Here is a 23,425-nt window from a genome sequence, read left to right on the forward strand (position 1 = left end):
CCTCCAGGCGGGATTCCCCACCCACCAGGGTTTCAGAGGGAGCTCTTATACTGCCACAGCCAGGGTAGAGGGGACTCGCCCCTACAGGCCATAAACCTCTCCCTCCTGGGTGTCTCGGGAATTTGTATATTCCCTTAGCCAGGGTGGAGGGGACTCGCCCCTCCAAGCTGGAAAGCCTCTGATCTGGCTATTGGGGGGGGGCTCGTATATATGGCTGCATTCAGGATAGAGGGGACTCGCCCCAATAGGCTGGAGAACCCTCACACATGCTTGTCAGGAGAGCTCATATTCTGCCAGAGGCACAGTAGAGGGGACTTGTCCCTCCAGTTGAGAGACTTCTCCCTGGGGGAGCTCCTATACCTCTGCAGCCAGGGGAGAGGGGACTTGCTCCTCCAGGTGGGAGACCCCTCCCACCTGGGTGTGGGGGAACTCAAAACAGCCACAGCCAGGGGAGAGGGGAATCGCCCCTCCAGGAGGGAGACCCCTCCCACCTGGATGTATGTGTGGGGGAGCTGCTATACCGCAGAAGCCAGAGTATTGGGGACTCGCCCATCCAAGCAGGAGACCTTCCCACCTGGGTGTCACTGGGAGCTTGTATACAACCTTAGCCAGGGTAGAGGGGAATTGCCACTACAGGCAAAAGAAGCCTCCCACCTGGATGGGGGGGGCTCTAATACACCCAAAACCAGAGTATAGGGTACTTGCCCCACCAGGCGGGATACCCCTCCCACCAGGGTGTCAGGGGGAGCTCATATACTGCTGCAGCCAGGTTAGAGGGGACTTGCCTCTCCAGGAAGGAGACCCCTCCCACCTGGGTGCCGGAGGGGGCTCCTAAAACCGCACTGTTAGGGTAGAGGGTTCTCACCCCTCCAGTAAGGAGAATCCTCCCACCTGGGTGTCGGGGGAAGGTAGCTCTTATTCTGCTGCAGCCAGGATAGTGGGGACTCGCCCCGATGTGCAGGAGACCCCTCCCACCTGGTGTAGCAGGGATCTTGTATACCACCTTAGCCAGGTTAGAAGGGACTCAACCCTTTAGACAGGAAATTCCTCCCAACTCGGTGTTAGGGAAAGCTAGTATACCACTGTAGCTGCTAGGGCAGAGGGAACTTGCCCCTTCAGGTGGGAGACTCCTCTCATCTGGGTATGGCGGTGAGCTCCTATACTACCACAGCCAGGGTAGAGGGAACTTGCCCCTCCACGCGGGAGTTGCCTCTCACTTGGGTGCCTGGGGGAGCTTGTACATTGCTGCACCAGGGTAGAGGACACTCTCCCCTCTAGGCAGAAGACCCCTCCCACCTGGGTATCCAGGGGAGATGCTATACTGCTGCAGCCAGGGTTGAGAGGACTCACCCCTCCAGGGGAAAGACTCCTCTAGGCAGGAGACCCCTCCCACCTGGGTGTCAGGGAAAGCTACTATACCACCAGAGCCAGGGTAGAGGGAACTCGCCTCTTCAGGCAGGATATCCCTCCCATCTTGGTATAGCAGGGGGCTCCTATACTGCCTCAGCCATGGTAGAGGGCTCACGCCTCAAGGCGGGCCCCCTCCCATCTGCGTGTCTGGGGGAGCTTGTACACCAATGCAGCCAGGGTAGACGGGAGTCATTCCTCCAGGTGGGAGACCCCTTCCACCTTGGTGTCAGGGAAAATTATTATACCACTGCAGCCAGGTAGAGGTGACTAGCCCTTCAAGGCCGGAGACCCTTCCCTCCTGGGTGTCCAGAGGAGCTTGTATACAGACTTAGCCAGGGTGGAGGGGACTCTCTCCACAAGGCGGGAGACCCCTCACTCCTGGGTTTTTGGGGGAGCTCATATACCACCGCAGCCAGGGTAGAGGGGACTTGCCCCTCCAAGCAAGAGACCCTTCCCACCTGGGTTTGCGTGGGAGCTCCTATACCGCAGCAGACAGGCTAGAGAAGACTCACCCCTCCAGGCAGGGGACCCATCCCTCCTGGGTGTCAGTGGGAGCTCCTTTACCACTGCAGCCAGTGTAGAGGAGACTGGAACCTCCATGCAGGAGACCCTTCCCACCTGGGTGTCAGGGAAATCTAGTATACCACTGCAGCCAGGGTAGAGGAAACTCGGCCCTCCATGCGGGAAACCCCTTTCACCTGGGTGTCTGGGGGAGCTTGTACACCGCCTGAGGCAGGGTAGAGCAGATTCGCTGGTCCAGGAAAGCTAGTATACCACCACAACCAGGGTAGAGGGGACTCGCCCCTTCAGGCCGGAGACCCTCCCATCTGTATGGGCCGGGGGAGCTCGTATACCGATGCAGACAGAGTAGAGTAGACTTGTCCCTCCATTCGGGAAACCCCTCCCACCTGGGTGTCTGGTGGAGCTTGTACACCTCCTCAGCCAGGGTAGAGTGGACTCGCCCCTCCAGGCGGGAGACCCCTCCCACTGGGTGTCTGCTGGAGCTCCTATACCGCAGCATCCAAGCTAGAGGGGGACTCACCCCTCTAGGCGAGGGACGCATCCCACCTGGATGTCTGGGGGAACTCTATAACCCACAGCCAGGGTGGAGGGGACTTGCCGCTCCAGGTGGGAGACCACTCCCACCTAGGTTTCGGTTGGTGGTAGCTCATATACCACTGCAGCAAGGTAGAGGGTACTGGCCCTTCCAAGCTGGAAACTCCTCCCACCTGGATGTCTGGGGAAACTGGAATACCTACCTCTGCAGCCTGGGTAGAGGGGACATGCCCCTCCAGGCAGGAGACGCATCCCACCTGGGTGTCAGGGGGAGCTCTTATACCACTGCAGCCAGGGTAGAGGGGACTCGCCCCTCCAGAGGGACACTCCTCCCACCTGGGTGTCACAGTGAGATTGTATACCACATTATCCAGGGTAGAGAGGACTCGCCCCTCCATGTGGGAGATCCCCCCTTGAGTGTAGGCCGGAGCTTGTACACTGCCACAGCCAGGGTAGAGTGGACTTGCCTCTTCAGGCAGGAGACTCCTCCCACCTGGGTGTCAGGGAAAGCTAGTATACCACTATAGCCAGGGTAGAGGGGACATGCTCCTCCAGTCGGGAGACCCCTGCCACCTGGGTGTGTGGGGGAGAGCTCCTATACACTCGCAGGTCAGCATGAGAAAGAAAGAAGAAGCAGAGCAAGCAAAGCAGCAGAAGAAAAAAAGTCTTTTATTGTATACAGCAATCTTTTTTATAGTATTGTGAACAAAGAAGGCAGCCTTCCACCAGCAATAAATCAGGTCTTTTAGCTAATTAAACATAGCATACAGAAGTTTTACTTTCTAATCAGAAGTGACCCGCTTCTCATGGCTAATCTACTGTTGGCCTGAGCATGCTGAGCTCTGCTCTTTGTCAAGAACAGATAAAAAATTTTTTCTTAGTGCCCTCCTAGCCCACTTGGGAGAACATTCCCTTTGCAGGCAAGTCCTCCCAAGGACAGTAGACACCTCGTTTTCAAGCATGTCCACTGTTACCTTATCTAAACTTTGAAGGAACCTCTCGTTTGCGAGTAAGCCCCAACAAAGACAACAAAACATCTCATATGAAAGCATGATTTGCTGTCACCTTATCTAGACCTTGACAGACTATCCCGTTTGCAGGCAGACTCCATCAAGGGCAATAATAATTATGTTTTCAAGCTCACAGTCACATCTGATTCTCTACATCTCCCTCCTTCTGTTTTTGTAAATGAGCATAGCAGAAGCAATAAGAGAGGTTTCATGTTTCAGTTGCCTTCGCTTTTTTCAGCATTGGAAGACTATATACAAAACAAAACAGAAAACAAAAATTATTACAGTGTTACCTAAAGAAGTTGACAACAAGGTAGAGAAATGACTTAAAGGATTTAAATTAGCAATACTTGAAGACGATTTTTGTAAAATATCAGATCCTGTTAGTTCAGGTAATGTCTTACTAAAGGTGTCAATCATAGTTTTTTCCAAATTCATGATTTCAAAAGTTAAATTTTGATGTCCATTTAACCATCTTTTAACAGTTTCCCAGGAATCACTGGTATTATATGGCCCAGGAGTCACACAAATATGAGAAGAATTCCAGTCACACTTTAGAACATTTCTGGTAGCCAAAATAGTCACTTTATCGCCAAGCCAGGAAACAGTATGTTGTAAATGTATCACATCTGTAGCCAATTGAGAGTCTAAGTCCTTTTGTTGTTGCCATAATAAATGAGCATCTTGATGCCATGTTCTCATGAAATCCGCAGTTTGAATGCCTTGATGTAAAGCAACGCCAGCTACTGCAGCAGTGGCAGTTACAGAAGCAACTGCAAGGATAGAAGCTATAACTATTCCTGCCAATCATCGAGAGTTATGTAACAAAACTTGAACAGCATTGTACAAATGAGTAACAGACAATGAATCAGACCAAGGACAAGTCAAATTAACAGGCACCCACAATTCTGTGCGAGCTTTAATAATAACTAAAGAATAATTATTAATTTCTATTAATTTCCAATTAGTTCTATTTACACATTGAGTAAGATAACAGTCTATACATGATCTTGTTCCCCAAGTTTCATTCCAATCACAGTTTCCAATCATAAGAGAATAAGGTAATTTAACACATGCAGAAGCAAAATAAGTCAGATTATTATATAGATGTACTTCAAAAGGAGAGGAATGGGATACATCTAATGTGAAATTTCCAGTCCATACAGTGAGTTTCCCAGATACTTCCCATAATTTTTATATATCCCCTTGAATATTGGAAAACTTTGTATGCTGTAACATTGGAGGGACCAAAGCATAATGTTGCATTTTAATTGTCTCATTACCCCAAGCATTTATTGTCCCATTATGTCGATGCCATCTTAAAGTACGATTTGACCAACTTTTTATAAACTTAGAATGATCAGGACTCCAATCAACTATAGTGATATTTTGATATTTAACTACTGTTTTAGGGTGATGATCACGACATTTTTCCCACTCTAAATGAGTTAAAAAGGTTTCAAAGTATTTAGCTGAACATAAAGGAAGATGAGTTCTGATAAAACATTTTTCAGATGTTAGCAATGATTGATTAACATACATATTAGAGGTATTAAATCTTCGGGAAGATATCATGACAGTAAAAACAGCAGTAGAATAACTATGATAATTAACTCCCCAAGTATTATAGGAATGAGAACTGGTATGTGCTATAAGAGGCGAACAGAAAGAACGAGTCCCTATACACAATGGAACTCCTTCAACAGCTAGTTATCTTAGAAATATTATACAGATTTTTATGGAATGGAATAGCTTTAATTCCCACACATACAGGAGGGGGGGGAATTAGTATTATTAGTACACACACAAACTTTAGGTTCTCCCAGGAAACACTGTGCACCAAAGGAGGGTTAGGAACATAGGCCCAATAAGCAAAAGAATGAGCAGAAACTATACTTACCTGGCAATTAGTAACTGCAAGCATAGCTAATAAAAGATTAACAAGATTTAAAGGCTGATTTGCCTTTTGAAGGTTTTTTTCAGCTTCTTGAGTCAACTTTTTCTTCTGTCCCCATGTTGGGGGGTCTGCTGTTCTCGTTGCCATTGTAGAAGTTCTCTGCATTGCCAGCTCCTGAAATTGTCTGACAAATGGGTCGCTCATTCTGCAATTTGATAAGTATTGAAGGTACCCAGAAAGGTGTTTTACCTGTAGAAATAAGAGCAAACCCCCTTCCCATGTGGTGCAATAACCTAGAAATCCATTCTTATTTTTCATCCCTGTACCATATAGGTATTTACGATTTTTGAAATAATGGCTGAGATTTAAATGTAGAGAAATGTTGCTGGGCTGCAGGAACCTTGGAACCTGACTAGACATTAAAAGATGTAAAGTTAGTAAAGTTTTATGAAGTATATTTTGAGGTGTATAAGCCATAGCCATATGCCCCCTTTTTATTTTTAGTATATATATTTTTAACGTATGATTTGTCCTTTTTATAATAGCTTGACCTTGACTATTATAAGGTATGTCAAATGTATGTGTAATGTCATATTTCTGTAAAAATGAATGTAATTTTTGTGAGGTATATGCAGGTGCATTGTGAGTTTTAAGTTCTCTAGGAATTCCCATGACAGCAAAACAAGATAATAAATGAGAAATGATTGCATCAGCTTTTTTTGAAGATAATACTGTGGCCCATAGAAAATGAATATGAGTGTCAATAGTATGGTGTACATATCTTAGTCGTCCAAATGACTGAATTATAACAACATCCATTTGTTAAAGGGCATTAGGATGGAGTCCCCTTGGATTAACACCAGGAGGACAGTAAGGAATATTAAAAGGAGCACATGATGAACAGTTAGCTATAATTTCATGTGTTTGTTTTTGAGTTATTTTGTATTTTTTATAAAGTTCTTTAGTGTTTGTACAATGTAAAGCATGTTCTAGATGAGCCTTTTGTAAGGGGAATAATAGTTGATCAATATTTTGATTTTTTCTAGTTAATGGTCCTGGCAGTGCAGAATGTGCTCTAATATGAGTAAAATGTACTGAAATTTGGCCTACTATTTTTGTAGGTATTTTTACATGTAGTGAGATAGGACATAGAGTCTTATCTTAGGTAAGCAGGGCTCTTTATAAACCTTAAGTAAAGTGTTGTAGTTTTAAAGTTTATTTTTGTTTTTAAATATAATTTTATATAAATAATTGTTTAAGTTTATTTGAGTATTAACTAACACAATATGATAACACATCTAAAACATGAAATAAAGAAAGGTTGAAAGCTTTTAGCTTTTTGTATAAAAATAGAAAAATGTTTTTGTGTTTTATAATATTAACCTTTATGTAGATTAGGCTCTCATTAACTTAAAAAATACATTTTAATTGTATCTCAGTGTAAAAAGTAACATAAAACTTTATATATCTTATTAATAATAGGCCCAGTTATAGAACATTAAATGATATAAATAAATCTCCAATGTTATTTTTATAAGCCTAAAATTACCATGCAACCTTTTGGAGAACACCAGCTTGATATAATTTTTTAAAGCTTCTATCTTAATGATTTATATACCTGGAAAATATGAATACATTTAATATACAAAGAAGAGTGTTAGTACCACAATTACTATTGATGTTTTTATATTAATCAAGTTTAGCTCTTAAAGAAATAACATATTAGAATATTGCAAAATAATAGTTGTTGTTTAACCATAGTTGTATAATCCTTAATTCCTTCAAGATTAATTGCTCAAAAAACTTACATATATAGCCAATGTACACAGACCTTCTTTATCCCTTGCTTAAACCCTCTTATTTATTCACTTCCAGAAACAAATTTTTCTTCTATTAAATCCATACCTAGAACCTTCTAATTTTTTTCCATCTTTTAACTCCTTCTTTACTCATACTTTGAAACAATCCTTGTAAATTTTTGAATTTAGGCAAATTATTCCATTTTAATAAGAGATATTTTGTTATTTGTAGTACACAATTAATCACATCTGTTTACCATATTATGAAAATATAGTGTCTAAATATCAGGGATGACAAAGCAACCATTTATTTATTATTTATTTACCAACTTAAAAATAATCAATAATGTTATCTAATGTAATTTAAGGAGTTAAAAATATTTAATGGTATATTTAACATTTAGCATATTAACCTTGTAAATCAATCAGATATTTAACAAAAGTACTCATAATAAAAGTACTCATAAAAGTAATCTTATGTCTAATTAATTTACTTATTTTATCAAAACATTAGACAAGTATAATGAACAGTGTTAGCCATTTTGTTGATGTTGTTGTTGAAGAAAAGTCCTAGAACCAAAGCACATCAGACAGTAACATGTTAAAGACATCTTATTTTTTTATCTGTTTACCCAATTTAAATTTAACCATTTAAATCAGTGAATTAAAAATATTTGAACCCATTTTTTAAAAATTTTTACGAGCGCTCTTTACATATATATCAATCTTTATATCATGTACATGATATATGGACATACGCACGAACAGACATACAACACATAATACAAGTGTGCACACATAACACAATAAAGGCCTTGTAGCTATTTTAGGTGAAATTTCCATTGTAATGTTTAAATACTCCACAGTTGGTCAAAAATAGAACTGATCAGAAAAACATTAACTTAGGTCTGTAGGATCAAAATTATGAGCTCAAAAAATACAGAATCTAAGAAAAAGCAAGAGTCCTAGAAAAAAATGACCGGCCGGTAATTAGAAAGTACCATAAAATTTACGCTTTTTGTTTAGTTTAGTTTGACTTCAGGTAAAAGACACCTTTACCTTTTTTGTGACAATCCTTTATAAATTTGTACTTTACTGTAGTATAATGAACATCAATCATTTGGGGATTATGAAGGTTTTGTTGTCCAGTTATAGGAAATAAATGTGGTGGATTAACAAAACCACTAGAGGGAGGTGTAAGATCATCATCATCATCATATATCATAGTAAGGAAATGAAAAGTGCTGTTGTTTTTTAACCATATCAATTTTATACTTTGTCATTGTAAAGAGAGAAGCATTAGAAGGAGTAGTAGGTTTAAGAGAGGACCTTTGCTTTTTTAATTTCATTTTTTCCACAAAGGCCTCCATAATTTCTTTTATATTGGAGTCACTATCTGAACTTTTTGAATCTTCCACATCACCCAGATCTGATTTAGGAGAATCATCTATAGTATCACAGATATCTTCCTTGGGCTCCGTTTTGTTAATCTTAGTATCAGATTTTGATGTATCAACTTGGCTTTCACAATGAGAACCCTTTTCATTATTGCTTTCTAATAATTGTAATGCTTGAGTAATAGCGCTACACAATGTCCAAATCTTCAAAGAAATAACATTCCCAGCCTGATGCTGCTTATGGAGTTCTTTCTGAACCAATTTCCATTCCTATAAATTTAACTGGACCTTGGTTTGAAACTGGAACCAGTGACAATGACATTCTATAATTTTAAATAACTCTTTAAGTCTCTTATGCTATGTTTTTACATCTATGGAATACAATAATCTTTGTAGTAACTCCACATATTGTTCCTTTAAGGACTGGGAGTTTTCTATGTTAATTCTGAAAGTCCCCCTTAAGTTTTCTCAACCTGGGGTGAATACCCTTTTGATGTTTTGTTAGTTCTGAAAGTCCCCCTAAAGTCTCTTTCAACCCAGGGGATACCCTTTCGATATTTTGTTAATCCCAAAAGTCCCCTTTCATTTTCTTAACCTGGAGTGCTTACCCTTTCGGTGCTGGATCCTGCTCACATGCCAAATGTTGCAGTAATTCACTCGCAGGTCAGCTTGAGAAGAAAGAAGAAGCAGAGCAAGCAAAGCAGCAGAAGAAAAAAAGTCTTTTATTGTATACAGCAATCTTTTTATAGCAGGTCTTTTAGCTAGTTAAACATAGCATACAGAAGTTTTACTTTCTAATCAGAAGTGATCTGCTTCTCATGGCTAATCTACTCTTGGCCTGAGCATGCTGAGCTCTGCTCTTTGTCAAGAACAGATAAAAAAAAAAAAATTTCTTGGCGCCCTCCTAGCCCACTTGGCAGAACATCCCGTTTGCAGGCAAGTCCTCCCAAGGACAGTACACACCTCTTTTTCAAGCATGTCCAATGTTACCTTATCTAAACTGTGAAGGTACCTCTCGTTTGTGAGTAAGCCCCAACAAAGACAACAAAACATCTCATATGCAAGCATGATTTGCTGTCACCTTATCTAGACCTTGACAGAATATCCTGTTTGCAGGCAGACTCCATCAAGGGCAATAATAATCACGTTTTCAAGCTCACAGTCACATCTGATTCTCTACAGGGAAAGCTAGTATACCACCACAGCCAGGGTAGAGGGGACATGCCCCTCCAGTCTGGAGACCCCCTCCCACCTGGGTGTTGGGGGGGGGGAGCTCCTATACCTCCACAGCCAGGGTAGAGGGTACTCTCCACTACAGGCAGGAGACCACACCCAATGGGTGTGTGGGGGAGCTTGTATAATGCTACAGCTAGGGTAGAGAGGTTCCCCCTGCGGGCAGGAAACCCCTCCCACCTGGATGTCCTTTGATCTCTTATAGGGAACCAGCCAAAGTAGAGGGGACTTGCCCTTCCAGGTGGGAGGCCCCCCCGCCTGTGTGTCAGGGGGAGCTTGTATACCGCCTTAGCCAGGGTAGAGGGGACTTGCCCCTCCAGGCGGGAGACCCATCAAGGCGGGAGTCCCCTCCCCCAATTGGGTGTCTGGGGGAGCTTGTATACTGCCATAGCCTGAGTAGAGGGGACTCGCCCTTCCAGGTGGGGAGCCAAGTGCCTCCGAAGCCAAGGTAGAGGGGACTCGCCCCTCCAGGTGAAAGACCCTTTCCACCTGGGTGTCAGGGGAGCTCTTATACTGCAGCAGCCAGGGTAGAGAGGACTCACCCCTCCAGGAGGGAGACCACTCCCAACTGGGTGTCTGGGGGAGCTTGTATACCACTGCAGCCTGGGTAGAGGGACTCGCCCCGTCAGGTGGGAGACCCCTACCACCTGTGTGTCCAGGATAGCTCCTATACCACTGCAGCCAGGGGAGAGGGGACTTGTCCCACCAGGTGGGAGACCCCTCAAACCTGGGCATCTGGGGGAGCTCGTATTCCACCAGCACTAGGGTAGAGATGACTGGCCCCTCCTACCTAGGTGTCCGGTGGTGGGGCTCTTATGCCACCCTAGCCAGGGTGGAGGGGACTCACCCTTCCAGGCGGGAGACCCCTCCCACCTAGGTGTTTAGCGGGGGAGCTCCTATACCACTGCAGCCAGGGTAGAGGGGACTCGCCTCTCCAGGTGGGAGACCTCTCCACCTGGGTGTCAGGGAATGCTAGTATACCAGGGTAGAAGGGAATCGCCCCTTCAGGCAGGAGATCCCTCTCATCTGGATATGAGGAGGGAGCTTCTATACAACTACAGCCAGGCTCCTGGGGAATGGCAAGAGGGGCACCAAGGACAGGCTCAGGTGGCCACAGGGCTGGCCTGTCCTTGGGGTGGCTGCAGGGATCTGAGGGGGCAATCCATGTGGTTCATATGTGTGAGAACTGGAGCCCTTGCAGGGCTGTTTTTTCCCTGGATGTTTCACACTGGATGATCACTGAGAGTTGGTACCTGAATGAGATGATGAGAGTGGCAGGGGTGGCCAGGCTGATCTCCAGGAAGAGGGCAGAATCTCCTGGGAGAATTAATGGTCAGGTTGGGGAGAAAAATAGGAGAGATGGGCAAGGAGGGGACCGGCCCTGGAGGTCAGGAGCCCTGTAGTTCAGAAGGCTGCAGAGGCCAGGGGGTTGGCCCAGTGAGGCTTTCTGGTGGATAGGGAGGGGTTGCTTTCCAAGGTGGAGGGCAGGAAGAGGTCAAATGGGGCAGCCATGGTGTAAGGTCAGAGGACACCCTCCTGACTTCCTGGTTGGGTTTTCTGTATTCCCTGGGCCCCCACTGTAAATACAAACAATGCCACAAAGTTGGATTTGATTATTTCATATAAAGATGCCCCCTCATGCTTGCTCAGCAGAGGGTTTGCTATGGAGACCAGGGGGGAAGGCCCCAAGGGGGCCCAGGCTGGAGCCAATTACTGTGGCTGCAGCAGAAGAAAGCCCACCTCGGCCGCTGTGTGGATAGCAGGGCCAGTGTGGAGGGCCGACTCTCAGAAGTTGGTTTCCAAAAAGCAGTTGTCTTGGCAGGAATAAAGCCTTGTCTTTGTGCCTGATACCTGCTGCTACCAGGGTTGAGTGCCATGTGGCCACTCTCCCAGTTGCCTGCCTCCCCTGTGTGGCTCAGTCTGGAGTCAACATGGGCATCTATACCAGTGAACTCACGGACCACACCTCAGGTCTTGGGGCCATAGGACATGATGCAGTGGTAGCCTAGCTCAGTCATGATGTGAGGGACATGGTCAATATATATGGTAGGTAGCACAGAGAACTTGTCATTATGGCAGAGAGAGGTTGGTGGCATGGCCCAGTCTCAGGGAGGCCTAATCAAGAGCATGGCACAGTTGGTGATATGCACAGTCTGTGGCATGGCTTGACTGGTGATGTGGCCCAGTTATGGCAGTGAGCCTGACCACTGAGGGACCCCAACGCAACCAACCCAAGGTCTTCCTGAATTCCTGGGCTAGGAAATATAGTTTACATAGCACAGTGTGTGCCTGTGACAGCAGGTGAAACACTGTGGGGAACTTGCATGGCCAACCTCCACTTTCCCAGGGAAGATGCATAAGAAGGAAGCAGGGGTGTCAGTAATTTAAATAGAACATAAGGCCAAAATGCCTCTCATGCATATCCAGCCTTGGGAAGGTTACCCAGGGCTTGGGGGCTCATAGGCTTCTGACTTTCTGGACCCCCATCCTGGGGCTGCCATCTCTCTTGCAACCAACAAATGACCCCAAACCCAGCAAGGCAGAGTTCAGAAGGGAGATGCCTGGACATGCTCCCAGGACCTAGGGACATATTTAATGACTATTATACTTAACTGGTTTGCTGGGACTCTGCATTTAGAGCAATTGTTGTGCTCTAGGCAGAAGAGGACCCCTGTGGCAGGGGGCCCAGCATAATATGGAAGGCCCAAGGGTCACAGTCCTGGCTGGTTGAAGCTGGACCATGGATCTCTCTCTCCTCCCTCTCGACTCCAAGCCCAGCACTTAGCCAGCTCCTATCTGCAGAATCCTGCTCTTAGCTAGCTACCAAGGAAGGTGTTAGCTGTCAATGAAGGTGTTAGTTGATAACTCAAGTGTTAGCTTATAAGCCATAACCCTCCCAAGGGGATTCACATTTCAATAGACTCATTCCTAAGGCGAGGTAGGCTGAAAGAACCTTCAGCATTCAAAGGGGCAGGGAATCTGATGGTGGAATAATAGGCCCTGCTGTTGAGGCCAGGTCGCCCTAGCCCCAGGAGAAGTCTTTTGCTAGTATAGAGACTCACTGAAGGCCCAGGAGTGTCTGGCCCTTCAAGGGAAGTGAGGGTACAACACCATAAGCAGGGGGAGATTGCTGCTGGGAGACTGTCCCAGTTGAGTGTGCACCTGGGTTGGAGAGTTGAGGACATCTGGGACCTGCAGTGACTAGCTGGGAAGAGTGAACTCCTCCCCTGGGAGGGGATCAAGCAGAAAATGAGGCCAGGGGAGGAGGCTGCAGGAGGTGTTCCAAGCCAAGTCAGGAAGTGCTTAAAAGGGATGATGTGTGGAGGAGGGAGCAGCCTGCTGGGGGCAGGGTACTCTGGGGTGGGAACTATACTCCTTCACCCCATGCCCTCACTGTACCCAGACCACTGTTCCTGTAACAGCAGAGGTGCTATTTGGTAGACCCACCCCATACCCCCTGGAACCCATAGTGGCTGCTATTTGCATCTTTTTTCATTAAATCACAACTCCCCATTGTGAAATCAGGGGAAATCCCCAGTCTCCCAGCTTCTAGGGTTTATCAAGAGCTAAAAGGGCCTAGGCTGAGCATAGAGTTCTGAACCTCAGTGTGCCTCTTTCTACAGTATTGAAGGAGGATTTCCGCATAAGCTACCCAAACCCCAGCAGCTGACAGACTAGGGATGAGACAGTCTGAACCCCACTTCCTAGTAGTCCTTGTGCTCAGTCTGGTGGCCCTATAATGTATGCCAAGAGCACATCTCCTCCTCCTCCAGCATGACCTGCAAGCTGTTAGGGGGCTGGGGGCAGGCAAGCCATGAATAATGCTTGGAATATGGGGATGGAGATCGGGCCCAGGGGGACTGCTGTAGCTTGCAGGAACTGGGCCCTGGCCTGTTCCGTGGCCTGGCCACCTTGCAGTACCTCTACCTTCAAGACAATTGGCTGCAGGCACTGACAGACAATGGCTTCCATGACCTGAGCAACCTCACACACCTTTTCCTTCACAGTAACCACATCCCCAGTGTGCCAGAGCACACCTTCCTTGGCCTGCAAAGTCTTGACCGTCCCGAATCGTGTGGCCCATGTGCACCCACATGTCTTCCATGACCTTGGCCGCCTCAGGCACTCTACCTGTTTGCAAACAGACTCTCAATGCTGCCTACAGAGGCCCTGGCACCTCTACATGCTCTACAGTATTTGCGGCTCAATGACAACCCCTGGGTATGCGACTACCTGGCACACCCATTCTGGGCCTGGCTGCAGCAGTTCCGATGTTCCTCATCTGAGATGCAGCAGTTCCGATGTTCCTCATCTGAGATGCTCTGTAAACTGCCCATGCGCCTGGCTGGCTGTGACTTCCAGTGTCTTGTTGCCAATGACCTAGAGGGCTCTGCTGTGGAAGCCAGGCCCTTCCATCCCATCTGGACTAGTGTGGCCACTGATGAGGAGCTGCTGGGGCTGCCCAAATGCTGCCAGCCATTCGCTGCAGACAAGGCCTCTGTGCTAGAATCTGGTAGGCCAGCTTCTGCTGGCAATACACTCAAGAGGCGTGTGCTACCTGGTGACAGCCCAGAGGCAACAGCTCAGGCCCACGTAACATCAATGACTCTCCCTTTGGGACCCTGACCAGCTCTGCAGAGCCCCCACTGACTGCACTACAGCCAGAGGGGTCTGAGTCACCAGGAGTCCTCACCACTGGTCCTCGTCAGAGGACAGGCTATTCCCGCAAGAACCGCGCCCACAGTCAGTGTCATCTACGACAAGCGGGAAGTGGAGGCAGCAGGGCAAGTGATGAAGAGGGTTCAGGTGCCCTTCCAGCCCTGGCCTGCAGCCTTGTGCCCCTTGGCCTTGTGCTGGTAATGTGGACAATGTTTGCATCCTGCTGACCAGCTACAACCCCAGAACCTCTCAGCAGCCAGGTGTGTGTATATAGGGGGTCTCCCACCCTGCAGCCAGCCAGCACCAGGGACAGGTCATGTTGGGCAGGCCAGTCCTCCTTGATGGATGCCACCCCACTAGCCCAACCCCATCTCCATCCTATCATGTTTACAGGGTTGGGATAGCATTTGTTCCAGAATGAAGTCTCCCACTCAGATCACTATATATAGAGATATGCATTTTTAATTTACTTGTGTAAAAATATTGGATGATGTGGAATAAAGAGCACTTTTCTTAAACTATGGCCTCTCGGGCTGAGGTGCTGTGAGTGGTGAGAGGCAGGGGTGGGACCAGGTGCTGTACCTCACTGGACACCATCACACAAGGCCCCTGAGAAGAAGTGGAGTCACCCAGCTGCATGTACCAGGTATGACATGGTATCCCTGCCACCTTCTAAGCTTGCTCTTGAGCCCAAAAACATACCCTGAGAGCTGGATTGATAGAGCATATGCCAGGCCTGTGGGTCTCTGTGAGGCTGCTTTTGCAGGACATCTAATTTAGTTCCTTCCACCCAGCTTTGCATTGCCCCCAAGAGGAGATTGAGGATAAGAGATGAAGAACATTCTCCCTCTTCTGGGAGATGGACAGGAGTAGGGTGGCCCTGAAGAACAGCTGATTTGGTAAAGCCAGGCTTGAGACCAGGCAGGAACTATGTACACCTTCCTACCACTGCCCAGGGATACATCCAGATTCTATTTCTCTTACAACACACCCACAGCCCAGAAACAGTCCTTTGAGGATCTGCATGCCCTTGTACACATGTGTGCACAACACACACATATGACCAGGCAGGAGCTACATGCATGCATGCCTATATATGAAAAAAAGTACCCACAGCACAGACAGAAATACACATGTGCACACTTTCCCAAGGCCTAGGCCAGGAAGGACTCAGAAACAAAAGGGAAAGAGGCCACATGGCCAAGAAACTAGGTAGGGTGCTTACAGGGAAGGACCCCTCCCCCACAGGTCAGGGGCTGGGGATGAGGATGAGAAAATTCAGTAATTTGGGGGAGGGAACAGCAGAGGGGAACATTGCTGGTGGCACAAGAAGCCCTGGGGCCAGCTGGGGCTCCAGAAGCCCAGGGGAGTGTCAAAACCAGCTAACAATCTGTAGTTCCTGTTACAGCAGAGATGCTTAAAGAAAGACACACACACACACACACACACACACACACACACACATCCAGTAGAAATGAGCACCTTCTTTACTTTTCTCTATCCTTCTTTTATACATCATTGTTAATTAAAACAAGGGAAAAGAAAAAAAACATCCTTTCGACAGCTTAATCCTTTCAAGAATGGATAAACATTCTCAGAAAAACTTTGTTTATGGTCACAGTGCTCCGTATTTCTTTTTTTTTTTATTTTTAGTTGTTCAAAACATTACAAAGCTCTTGACATATCATATTTCATACATTTGATTCAAGTGGATTATGAACTCCCATTTTTACCCCGTATAAAGATTGCAGAATCACATCAGTTACACATCCATTTTTTTACATACTGCCAAACTAGTGTATGTTGTATTCTGCTGCCCTTCCTATCCTCTACTATCCCCCCTCCCCTCCCCTCCCCTCCACTCCCATCTTCTCTCTCTACCCCATCTATTGTAATTCATTTCTGTCTCTTGTTTTTTTCCCTTTGCCCTCACTTCCTCTTATATGTAATTTTGTATAACAATGAGGGTCTCCTTCCATTTCCATGAAATTTCCCTTATCTCTCCCTTTCCCTCCCCCCTTCTGTCCCTATTTAATGGTGATCTTCTTCTCATGATCTTCCTCCCTGTTCTGTTCTACATTGCACTCCTTATATCAAAGAAGACATTTGGCAATTGTGTTTTAGGGATTGGCTGGCTTCACTTAGCATAATCTGCTCTAATGCCATCCATTTCCCTGCAAATGCCATGATTTTGTCATTTTTTAGTACTGAGTAATACTCCATTGTGTATAAATGCCATATTTTTTATCCATTTATCTATTGAAGGGCATCTAGGTTGATTCCACAGTCTAGCTATTATGAATTTTGCTGCTATGAACATTGATGTAGCTGTATCCCTATAATATGCTCTTTTAAGGTCTTTGGGGAATAGACCGAGAAGGGGGATAGCTGGGTCAAATGGTGGTTCCATTCCCAGCTTTCCGAGGTATCTCCATACTATTTTCCAAATTGGCCGCACCAATTTGCAGTCCCACCAGCAATGTATATTTTTTTGAGGATATTGTAAATGGGGTGATTTTCTTCATTTCCATTTCAGAAGATTTGTCACTGATATACAGGAATGCGTTTGATTTATGCGTGTTGATTTTATATCCTGCCACTTTGCTGAATTCATTTATTAGCTCTTGTAGTTTCTTTGTAGAACCTTTTGGGTCTTCTAGGTATAGGATCATGTCATCCACAAATAGTGATAATTTAAGTTCTTCTTTACCTATGTTTATGCCTTTAATTTCTTTTGTCTAATTGCTCTGGCCAGTATTTTGAGAACTATGTTGAATAGAAGTGGTGAGAGAGGGCATCCCTGTCTTGTTCCAGATTTTAGAGGGAATGCCTTTAATTTTTCTCAATGTAGAATGATGCTAGCCTGAGGATTAGCATAGATAGCTTTTACAATGTTGAGGTAAGTTCCTGTTATCCCTAGTTTTTCTAGTGTTTTAAATATAAAGGGATGCTCTACTTTGTCGAATGCTTTTTCTGCATCTATCGAGATGATCATATGGTTCTTTTCTTTGCGTCTATTGATGTGGTGAATAACATTTATTGATTTCCATATATTGAACCAGCTTTGCATCCCAGGGATGAATCCTACTTGATCATGGTGCACAATTTTTTTGATATGTTTTTGTATCTGATTCATCAGAATTTTATTGAGGATTTTTGCATCTAGGTTCATTAGAGATATTGGTCTGTAGTTTTCTTTCTTTGAAGTGTCTTTGTCTGGTTTCAGAATCAGGGTGATGTTGGCCTCATAGAAAGAATTTGGGAGAGCTCCCTCTTTTTCTATTTCCTGAAATAACTTGAAAAGTATTGGTATTAATTCTTCTTTAAAGGTTTTGTAAAACTCCACTGTATACCCATCCAGTCCTGGGCTTTTCTTGGTTGGTAGTCTTTTGATGGCTTCTTCTATTTCATCCATTGATATTGGTCTGTTTAAATTGTGTGTATCCTCCTGACTCAATCTGGGCAAATCATATGACTTAAGAAATTTATCAATGTCTTCACTATCTTCTATTTTATTGGAATATAGGGTTTCAAAATAATTTCTAGTTATCTTCTGTATTTCTGTAGCATCTGTTGTGATATTGTCTTTTTCATCCTGTATGTTAGTGATTTGAGTTCTCTCTCTTCTTCTGTTAGCAAAGGGTCTATCTTATTTATTTTTTCAAAGAACCAACTTTTAGTTTTGTCAATTTTTTCAATAGTTTCTTTTGTTTCAATTTTGTTGATTTCCGCTCTGATTTTAATTATTTCTTGCCTTCTGCTACATTAGCTGTTGCTTTGCTCTTCCTTTTCTAGGGTTTTGAGATGAAGTGTGAGCTCATTTATTTGTTGGTTTTTTATTTTTTCGAGGAATGAACTCCAGGCAATGAATTTCCCTCTTAAAACTGCTTTCATTGTGTCCCATAGATTCCAATATGTTTTGTCTGTATTTTCATTTATCTCTAAGAATTTTTTGATTTCCTCCTTTATGTTTTCTGTAACCCATTGATCATTCAGTACCATATTGTTCATTTTCCATGTGATGTAAGATTTTTCCTTCCTTCTTTTATCATTGATTTCCAGTTTCATTCCATTATGACCAGATAAGATGCATGGTATTATCTCCACATTTTATATTTGCCCTGTGGCATAATATATTGTATATTTTTTAGAAGGATCCATGTGCTGCTGAGGAAAAAAAGTATATCCACTTGATGATGGTTGATATATTCTATATATGTCAGTTAAGTCTAGGTTATTGATTGTGTATTGATTTCTATAGTTTCTTTATTCAACTTTTGTTTGGAGGATCTGTCCAGTGGTGAGAGAGGTGTGTTGAAGTCACCCATAATTATTGTGGTGTGGTCTATTTGATTCTTGAAATTGAGGAGAGTTTGTTTTATGAACGTTGCAACACCATTATTTGGTGCATAAATATTGATAATTGTTATGTCTTGTTGGTGAATGGTTTCTTTTAAAGTTTATAATGTCCTTCCTTATCCCTTTTGATTAACTTAGTCTTGAAGTTGATTTTATTCAATATGAGGATGGCCACCCCTGCTTGCTTCCGAGGACCATGTGCGTGCTATGATTTTTCCCAACCTTTCACCTTCAGTCTGTGTATGTCTTTTCCAATCAGATGTGTCTCCTGAAGGCATCATATTGTTGGATTTGTTTTTTTTTAATCCATTTTACCAGCCTATGTCGCTTTATTGGTGAGTTTAAGCCATTAACATTTAGGGTTCCTATTGATATATGGTTTGTACTTCCAGTCATGTTTGATTATTTATCTTTCTTTTTTTTTAATTTGGTTTGTTTCTCCATGATTAGTTTTTTTTTCTCCACTCTCGCTTTACGGAGGTACTTCCCATTGTTGGTTTTGGTTGTTGTTTTTCATTTCTTCCTCGTGTAGTGTTTTGCTCAAGATGTTTTGCAATACTGGTTTTCTGGCTGTGAATTCTTTTAACTTTTGTTTATCATGAAAGATTTTTATTTCGTTGTTGTACCTGAAGCTTAATTTTGCAGGATACAAAATTTTTGGTTGGCATCCATTGTCTCTCAGTGGTTGAAATACGTTGTCCCAGGATCTTCTCTCTTTCAGCGTCTGTGATAAAAAATCAGATATTAACCTTATTGGTTTACCCCTGAGTGTGATCTGCCTCCTTTCTCTTGTAGCTTTTAATATTTTCTCTTTGTACTGTATATTGGATATCTTCATAACAATGTGCCTTGGCATTGGTCTACTGTGATTTTGTATGCTCGATGTCCTATATGTATCTAAAATTTGTACATCCATTTCCTTTTTTATATCTGGAAAGTTTTCTAAAATTATTTCATTCAACAGATTGCTCATTCCCTCGGTTTGGACCTCTATACCTTCCTCTATCCCGATGACTCTTAAGTTTGTTTTTTTTATATTATCCCATATCTCTTGGATGTTTTTCTCGTGGTTTCTTACCAGCCTTTCTGAGTTGGCTAGACTCTTTTCAAGGTGATATATTTTGTCTTCATTGTCTGACATTCTGACTTCTACTTGCTCCACTCTGCTAGTGATACTCTCGTTTGAGTTTTTAATTTGGTTTATAGTTTCCTTCATTTCTAGGATTATTGTTTGATATTTTTTATAATCTCTATCTTCTGGTAAAGTTGCTTATTTGCTTCTTTTATCTGTTTATGTAATTCAATTTCAATGTGTTCTTTCATTGTTTGAATTTGCTGTCTCATGTCCTCTTTAAGATTCCATTCCATCTGTATAAGGCATTCCTTGAGTTCTTTATTTGACCATTTTTCTGATGCCTCTAGGTTCTCCTGTAGATTTAAGCTATCTTGCATTGTTTGTACTCCTTTTCTTCCTTGCTTTTTCATGCTGCTCATGTTGCTTCCGGTTCTGTTTGACTGCTGAATTACTATTTACTCCTATAAACTTATTTTGGTTTTGTGTATCTCCAGAGTCTCTCTTTTGTGATGGGAGACTATGACTAAAGATGATGAATTTTGTTGCACTTTAAAGCAGATTCTTTTGTTTCCTAAACTGTGTATGGATACTGATGGCATATAGCTATCTGCAGTTTGGTCTTGGGACTTATGTTTAGGTCGAGTGATGTGATGGTATAGAGGTTGGTATTTCTTGGCAACCTTGGAAGATTGCTCTACTGATGAGGGATATTACCAGGAGAATGGTCTGGAGTATTTGTGGGTAGCTAGGGAATTGGTAGCACTATATAACGCCTCAGAACATTTACCTATACACATTTAGTCAATTACACATAAACAGCGTGGTGTTGCTTGGGAGGAAAGGTATTTGAAGGGGAGGGAAGAAGTCGCTAAAGAGAGTGAGAGTAAACAGGTAGAATTCAAGAAAAGGGGAATAAGGAAATTGAAAAGAAATGAAAAGACAAAAAATAAAATTAAAAAATAATAATAATTTAAAATATATATTAAAAAATGCAGTCTTAAAGTTTGATTAACTTCTCTTCCAGTAGGTGGAGCTGCGCCCACCGGGTCAAGCTTCTCCTCTCAATACGCAGGAACCAATCACTGTGAGGCGGCTCCTCTTCCCCCACTGGGCAGGTCTCCAATCCTGAGTGCCTAGGGCCTTTTCTGGTATCCAGTCACTTCCCCACTTTTCCTCCAGCCAGGCCCCGCTCACCGGTGACGCTCACTACAATACTGGCTACACATTGGGTCTGCTGCTCCCGGGAGCCCTATTTTCTCGAATGACTGGGCACACTCTCCCTGTTTGCCATTCCCCCAGACTCTAAGGTTGTGGAGCGTGGGGCTATGAACCGTCAGCGTATTCTACCTGCCCTCTGGTAGCCACGCCCCCGGGAGCTGGCGCAAGAGATCTCGGTTTTCAGCGCTGGCGGGAGCAGTAGCCGGGGATCCTGTGCTGCAGGTCCTGCACGGCTCCTGACTCCCTCGGTCTGACTATTGCGCTCCTGGGAGAGCTGGGGGGGGGCCTTGAGATTTCCCCACTGTGTGGAGATGAAGGGCCCGGGGTTCACACACCTGCAGATGCCAGTTTCAATGAAGCTATCCCCTCCACCACATTCTGGTGACATCAGTTCTCTGCCATGTTGGTGTCCCTTGCAAAGGGCTGCCATTCATTCCGTTTGCCGGCTGTCTGATGAGAAGGGTGGGTCCGGTCCGGCTCTCCCAGGCACCGTCTCAATCCCGTGCCCGCTGCCTATGAAGGCTCGGTTGGTATTACCTCCAAAGGTTCACGGAGGAACCGAAGAGTTGTTTCTCTATTCAGCGTGAGCGTTCGTAGCGCTGAGTCACGACTGTTTGGCTGCGAGACGCAGTAGATCAGCCAGAAACTGCATACGGAAGCCTGAATTCACCTGCTCCAGGCTCGGTGTGGGTTCTGAGGGGTTCAAATTGCTCACCCCAGGTCCGAGTCAGCCCAGCATTGCCTAGTTATCCTGGGCAAACAGCATTCAGTTGGTTTAAGAGTCCCTTTGCCTGCGCAGCTGAAGAGGTCAGAGAATTGATCTCTCAGCACCCACTGCCATGTTTCTAAAACGTCCCATATTTCTTATCATTTAGTTTGTGGTTAGTTATTTCCTGGCATATATATATATATATATATATATATATATATATATATATATATATATATATATAAATTTTACACTTGGCAGAACATTCTTTTATCTTCTTAAGACAGCAAACAAGGACACAGTTCAAAGAGTTCATACTTTCTCACAGAACTCCTTGTTTTGCTAAGCACAGCAAAACTTAACTGTTTGTGAGCCTGAGCACACAGGGGAGGAGGAGAGTATCAGGAAATGTGCTTAGCAACCAAAGCCTCCAGTTCTCCTTCTAGCTGCTCAGTGCTGCCACCCAAGGTGGGGGACTCAGGACAGATTCTCAAGGCCACTTTCTTTATTCATTCATCTATGCATTCATTCTCTAGACTGAGAAAGAAACTGTCTCAGTAGGTTCCAGCCATGGATATCCCCATACAGTAAGGACCCAGACAGCTGGGGTCCATGTACTGTGAGGAAGAAAAAGAGGAAGGAGAGAGAAGTGAGTCCCAAGTCCTTCTGACTACTGTTTTCCATCTGATGCTCCAAGAGACTGTGAACTGCTTCTCTGGGCTACTTTCCTCCTGGGTGCCAGAATTTTCCCCACTACACAGTAAGCATCTCAGGGAAATTGCAAATGAATGTGAGTTAAGAGGAAAGGAGATAGAAAAAGATTTCTGATCAACAAAGCACCATCATTGCAGACCCTGCTCTATCTCCATGTAGAGAAGCTTCTAGGGCTGCCTTGGTGGGAGAGGGGGCATGAGACTCAGAGTCTGAATTCCAGAGAGTCCAGTGGATTGAGGGCTTCAGTTTCTGGAGTCTTTCCTGTTTAGAGATTTGGTCTATGTTAGTTCTAAGAGGCCTCCCTGCCATGTGAATTTATGGTGGAAGATTTCTCTGTCCTAGGAGGTCCTGCCTGACACAGGCCTGTCCCTGTCACCTGTCTTTTTCAGGAGTCTCTGGTCAGGTAATTATTTCTGGTGTCTCTACTTCAGTTAGAGGATGGGAAGGTGCCCACATTTGGGACTGTGTGTCCTGAGCTCCATCATGCCTATGGTGTCCTGCTTGTGCTGAAGGAGGTGGTGGTACTCAGCAGTTATACCCACCTTTCTCTCCCTCCCTCTCTCCTACCAGCAATTGAACCCAAATGGGCTTAACCACAGAGCCACATCTACAGCCATTTTTGTTTTATTATTATTTTTTAAAATTTAGAGACAGGGTCTTACTAAGTTGCTTAGGGCCTAGCTAATTTTCTCAGGCTGGCTTTGAATTTGTTATCCTCCTGCCTTAGCCTCCTGAGTTTTGGGATTACAGGCATGTGCCATTGCACCTGGCTATATTTCCATCTTCTCAAAGGAATCTTTTTCTGCATCCTTACTTCCTTCTATTTCCTCCACTATCTCCTTGAGTCCCAGTCTGAGAGATTCTCTCTCTATTCTCAAGGCAGTCCCAT

At 44.4% G+C, this 23,425-nt stretch overlaps 1 protein-coding gene, 1 pseudogene and 1 gene segment (V, D, J or C); all 3 read left to right on the forward strand.

Annotated features, from left to right (window-relative positions):
* The window catches only part of LOC114084216 (immunoglobulin lambda-1 light chain-like), an 878,674-nt gene that overhangs the window by 681,472 nt on the left and 173,777 nt on the right, over positions 1 to 23,425 (forward strand). The gene's annotated exons all lie outside the window — the stretch shown is intronic.
* The window catches only part of LOC114084215 (immunoglobulin lambda variable 2-18-like), a 473,618-nt gene that overhangs the window by 271,671 nt on the left and 178,522 nt on the right, over positions 1 to 23,425 (forward strand).
* Positions 11,734 to 14,688, forward strand: LOC114107628 (reticulon-4 receptor-like; annotated as a pseudogene).

The sequence above is a fragment of the Marmota flaviventris genome, chromosome 1 (assembly GCF_047511675.1).
Source record: "Marmota flaviventris isolate mMarFla1 chromosome 1, mMarFla1.hap1, whole genome shotgun sequence".
NCBI lineage: Eukaryota > Metazoa > Chordata > Mammalia > Rodentia > Sciuridae > Marmota > Marmota flaviventris.